This window comes from Panulirus ornatus, chromosome 18 (genome assembly GCF_036320965.1).
Source record: "Panulirus ornatus isolate Po-2019 chromosome 18, ASM3632096v1, whole genome shotgun sequence".
Lineage (NCBI taxonomy): Eukaryota > Metazoa > Arthropoda > Malacostraca > Decapoda > Palinuridae > Panulirus > Panulirus ornatus.
Window position 1 is genome coordinate 42,999,264 of NC_092241.1, and position 5,673 is coordinate 43,004,936.

General features: G+C 35.9%; 1 protein-coding gene across 5 annotated transcripts in view; it reads right to left on the reverse strand.

The window, feature by feature from the left end:
• CkIIbeta (casein kinase II subunit beta) overlaps positions 1-5,673 on the reverse strand; it is a 598,395-nt gene that overhangs the window by 369,274 nt on the left and 223,448 nt on the right. The gene's annotated exons all lie outside the window — the stretch shown is intronic.

A 5,673-nucleotide genomic window follows, 5' to 3' on the forward strand; every position in this document is an offset into this window, starting at 1 on the left:
ATAATAACAATAAGAATAATAATAATAATAATAATAATAATAATAATAATAATAATGATAATAATAATAATAATAATGATAATATGAAACAGGATAGTGATAATAATCAAAATGATAATAATCACAATAATGATATTAATGATAATGATCATAATAATGATAATAATAGCAATGACAAAACAAAAATAATGATACAAATAATAACAATAATGATAATAATGATAATGATAATAATAATGAATAATAAATAGTAATAATAATAATAATAATAATAATAATAATAATAATAAAATAATAATAATAAAATAATAATAATAAAATAATAATAATAAATGATAACAATAATGATAGTAATAATAAATGATGCAATTATAATAGATAGAACTGTACTATTATTATAATGAAATGATAAAATTGATGATGATAATAATAGTAATACGAATGATGTAATTATAATAAATAGTACTGTACTTTAATAATGACGAAATAATGAAATTGATATTAATGATAATATAATAATAATGATGTAATTATAATAAATAGTACTTTACTATAATGATAATGAAATAATAAAATTGATGATAATAATAATAGTGATAATAATGATGTAAATATGATAAATAGTACTAAAAACAAAATAAAATGAAATATAAAATTGATGATAATGAAATAGCAATAACAATAATGAAATTTATAATAAATAGCACTGTACTATAAAATAATAAGATAATAAAATTGCTATCATCATCAATTTCATTATTTCATTATTATTATTATAGTGCAGCACTATTTACTATAATTACATCATTATCATTACTATTATTATCATCATCAATTTTCTATTATTTCATTATCATTATAGTACAGTACTATTTATTATAATACATCATTATTATTACAATTATTATCATCAATTTTATTATCTCATTATTTTTAAATAGTACAGTAACAATTTATCATAATTACATTATTTTTAAATTTAGCATTAGTATTATTAGCGAAGATGTGTCATCGTCGCTAAAACGAAACAGTACAGTCTCACGAAAACATTTATCTCAAAGGAGTCCATCATGTCCCTGCTACTGAGTGCAAAGCAACCTTGAAGCTGCAGGAACCCTTAGATAAGGGGTCCAAATGTCGTATGAAAACGGTAGTAGTAATACATATATTCCTTTTGGTTTGGAGGAATGGATAGACGTTTTTTACCACTACCACAAGTTGCTAATAAACATGTGCTTATTTTCCCTTATAAAGATTCAAAGTAACATAAAGACAAAGACGATATGAATCCATCAACGTTGTGATGCCAGACACAGAGAGAGTGGCCCAGCTCCTGATAAGGTTGGAGACCTGGTGAGTGCTGGCATATTGACCATGACGTAACTGGGAACTGTAGTGAACACTCAGGGTGGCGGAGGCTCCTCCCTGGCGTTTGATATCCATTATACTCTAACTCGAGTATACCTAATAGTAGTTACAATGATTCATATGAATTGATTATCATCTCACCTGAATGACAAGTACACACTTGGGTTCCGTAAACCAACTTAAAGCATGATATATATTGCATAAAACTATCAAAATCCCAATCACTGAGCAAAACAGTGAAGACATCAGAGTGATATATAAATTATTAAGACAACATTTGCCGTCCTACACTTCCATACCCCACAACACTAGGCCACACTGGCCGACCAGGGTCACCTGCCCTGTGTCAAACACACACTGAAGTACACTGCCGTACAGTGTCCACACAAGGACACCTGAACGCCGCCCAGTAGTCGATCAAGAGCAAGTTTAGGTGGATATATAAATTTACCCACTAAAGAAATTTGCAAATAACGTGAAACGTGAGTCCACGTTTTGTTTAAAACGAATTGACCGATTTACCACATACAAGGAACTGACACACATCAACAGTGTCTCAACTGAGTGATGAGAAAAATCAACGGATTATAACCTGAATCAGCAGCAGGAAAAAAATCACATCACATTCTCACTGATCCATCAGTGAGTTAATGAGATCACTAACACCCAGAACACGTCTTACTCATGCTGGATATATCTCCACATATATCAAATCCAGGTTCTAAGACATTAGGGGTGTTGTACCGCCAGATGAGATTAATCAGATATATGATTATGAGCAGAAAAAGATGTTATCTATGTTGATATGCAAGAGGAGAAAACTACTCCCACACAATCACATTTAACACACATTTCCACAGGACAAAGAAAGGTAAGGGGTATTGTTGTGATGAATTGGTAAGACATTCATAAATATAAACGTAGGATGGATAAATCTAAGACAAGATAGATAACAAAACAACCACATTTTTCTACAAACTCAACAAAGACAAAGGCGAATTTTTAGATATCAAGAAGTACATACCATATTTTCCCCCAAAACCTACAGTTTTGTAATTAAAGAAAAAAATATTCTTGAGCTTACTATTGACGAGTCACTTATGCTAATTAACTTGTTTTCAAGCTCATTAATTGTTAGAGTTTTTTCCCATCATCTCTTTTTCTGCATAAACACTTCATCAGGATCATTAGGCTTACGTGGACCAATTACAGGATATGTATGTAGATATGTTGCTTTAATGTTAAAGAATGAAAATATGTCCTGGGTTTATATGGCATGATTGTTGATGAAACCGTCTAGTTGATTTGGTCCCTAACATTGTGTTTAAATGTTACCTATATAAGTTATTGCTCATAGTTGTCTCAAGTCGTCCATACAATGCTTCATCCTTGGAAAAACATAAAAAAAGATTTTAATATATTTTCTTTTTTAAACTGAAAACTCACTGTAAAGTTTCCGTCAACAGACAGCCAGACAGCGCAAGGTAATTAGTACCACCAGCTGTTGACAGCGCACAATTAAAGCAGTCATTGCCGCGCGAGATTACTCCTGCTTTCCGTCCTTCTTATATAGTCTTTGTAACCAAATACACACACCACACACACACACACACACACACACACACACACACAATACAACAACACCCATCATTTATGTCATTATCTTTCCACTACAAGCTACATTACACTCTCCACAAGAGGTAATTCTGCCCATGTACACCCTCTATCGTATCCTGCCATCTTCACTATATTGGATGTTTCATCTTCACTACACTATGCTTCAACTTCACTCTGTTAATCTGTCATCTAGGATTTAAATCAATGAGGAAACGCTAGTCTACTATATTTTTGTGTGGCTTCACTATATTTTTGCAAGTGCTGGTCTATGAAAGTTTACTTCGTCAAGTAAATCACTCATCTCACCAGATCGCAGAAATGACTCACGTCCGCGCTGCCCATCGTACCCTGGCAAGGAATCCTTCCTTGAATTTTTCGAGGCTCACATCCAGCAAACCGGGCTGTTAAAGAATTTTAAAAAGCCGAACTGAGCTAATTTGCGATACTGTGAATTCTGCGAAGGGTTCGGGTACGAGAAAGCTGCCGCCCCTGAACGTCGGCAGAACACTGGGACGGTGGGCATCAAGGCAGATCGCAGACTTGGGGGACGCACGGCCGCCACCAAAGGAGTACGCCTACACCAGAATTGCCTGGTTGTCCGGCAGTGAGGGCCTGGCCCAGGGGGGAAAGGGGTGGCCTTCCAGAATGCCAAAGGCCTTCCAGGAAGAGATCACGTCTGGATATCGAACCCGTGTACGAGAGAGTAGTGGTGAAGATCCAGAACTCGGCATCAAGATGATGATGACCTGTGCAAAGGCGGACCCAGCGAGGAAACTGGTGTAGTTGACACAGGAGCAGCCGCCATCCCCATCAATGTTTCTTTGGCTCCCACCAAACAACGGGCAAAGTGATGCCTACCACTGAATTGGTGACCTGATCCCCTACTTCTATGGGGATGAATCAGGCTTGGTGGATCCCGACGTACTCGTACTGGTCGTCGATGAAGACCCTGATGTGTCCGTCACTGCGACTGGAGGATCAGCAGCACCTGCAGCAGCAGCCGACCCTAAAGCTGAAGCTGCCGTGTTGAAGATTAAAGTCCACACCACCAACATTCATCCCTGAAATTCCTTGAACCTTAAGTTCCCGTCCCTGAATTGGAGAAGCTGCTCCTCCTCCACAGTCGACCCTGTTATAACCCGGTCCTCAGAAGACACTTCCTATGGCAAAAGTTCTCATTCAGTTTCAAATATTGACAAACTATTGTACGAATGAAACGGTTACCATAAAGGATCAAATCGTTAGGAAAGTTCCTAACATTTATGAGTCCCATCCATAGGATGAAAAAAAAAATAAGAAAAATACATCCATTCTGTTTGGGTGCCATAAACAGGCACAAATGGACCCTAAGTTCGAACTGCTGACCTCCTAGTGGTAGGGTCCGGGCAACTTTGAGGGGAAAATTAACCTTCAAAGGCTAACAGCAGTCGCACAAAAACAAAAAAAGATTAATCATTATTAGTCATTTACAATAACATAGACGATGTTATAGCCTCGCCCATTTATCATCTCATTCGCTGTGAACGAAATCATAGGCGACTCTGATTACACCTACATCTATCAGTTTGCCTATTTATATAACCTTTTATCTGTCTATCGTCCCTGTTCGATGGTTTTCTGTATCATGTAAATCTCAGCATTGAAATGTCCTGAGATCAATGTCGAAGAAGTAACAAAAGAAATTCTAGTTTGGACTGAAATACTTAGCCCCGTTTTTGCACCTTTTCTCACCATTTATCCACATTTCATTCCCCTTAAGGATCTACGAACTATCTTCAGAGTTTTTATCACAAATATAAAGAAACATGTCACCAACTCACTGTTTTGTTCATATTTCTTGCTATATTACATCTGTCAGTTTCTAAATGCAATCATCGGATGATTATGGTTGTGTCTACACACTCCCGCCATCTGGCCAACCTTGTACATATGATCATTTAAACTCTGACATTTTAACAAATTGTTTCAAAACGACTCCATGAAACGCGAACTTAAAATCATCCCATTTAACTCCCTCATTCATTAACGAACATTTAAACATCATCATTTGAACGTAAATCTTCCAGCTGCATTATGACAACAAAGTCCTTTTTAGATACGTCATTAGGTTTGGTTAGGTTAGGTTAGGTTAGGTTAGGTTAATAACCCTCGTCAATTAAACACTTTAATACTACCATGCAACAGTGAACTTTTACACACCGTCATATTGCAGCTGTTGTATGAAATGCTTCACATAACCAAAGAAATTTAAAGTGAATTATTTTAACGATATTCTTGGAATTCTGCACTTTAATATGAACCTTTAAATTCTGACTGTAGAGGTACACATGACCTTTAAATTCCACCAGAGCAATGGAAGTCTGTACAATTAATTTAACTCTGCCACTGAACGCGAACTTTTAAATTTAGCTGGGGGGCCTTTTATTTCCCTGGGCTGCCATTCATACTTTGTTCTTTTAAACTGTGTGTTTATATCGTTCTCATTCACTCTTAATTTCGATCGTCTCTGATATTTCAGTCGTAAAATTTGTTCATGTTCCCATATTGCTTTAGTTTAGGTTTATGGTTAAACCTAATGAATCTACAGTGTCTAAAAGTGACGGAGCCACCTGTATGTGTACCAGACAACCAGTAATGTAGGTGACTGACGTCCCACAGTGACGGAGCCACCCGATGTTTTTTACCAGA